The following is a 287-nucleotide window of genomic DNA, read 5'->3' as shown; positions in this document are numbered from 1 at the left end:
GAGAGAGAGGGAGAGCGATAAACAATGTCAGCAATTTATCTCGAATGAAGGAAAAGCATTCTTGTCAGAAATCGTACCTCTCTAGCGCCCTCTCGCTTCCTTTCAATTCCTCTATTTTGTTGCTTCTTCCTATATCATCCTTCTTCTTTTTATTAATCCTTTCTCTCCCAGTATTCTAAAAAAAATATATATCTCTTTCTCTTCCTCGAATTTCTAAAGTCTTTAAAGTGTCTCTAAGCCGCAAATCGGTTCCCAATAGTATATAAATAGCATTTTCTTTAGTGCAA

This window comes from Penaeus monodon, chromosome 25 (assembly GCF_015228065.2).
Source record: "Penaeus monodon isolate SGIC_2016 chromosome 25, NSTDA_Pmon_1, whole genome shotgun sequence".
Taxonomy (NCBI): domain Eukaryota; kingdom Metazoa; phylum Arthropoda; class Malacostraca; order Decapoda; family Penaeidae; genus Penaeus; species Penaeus monodon.
Note: the sequence above shows the minus strand (reverse complement) of the source record.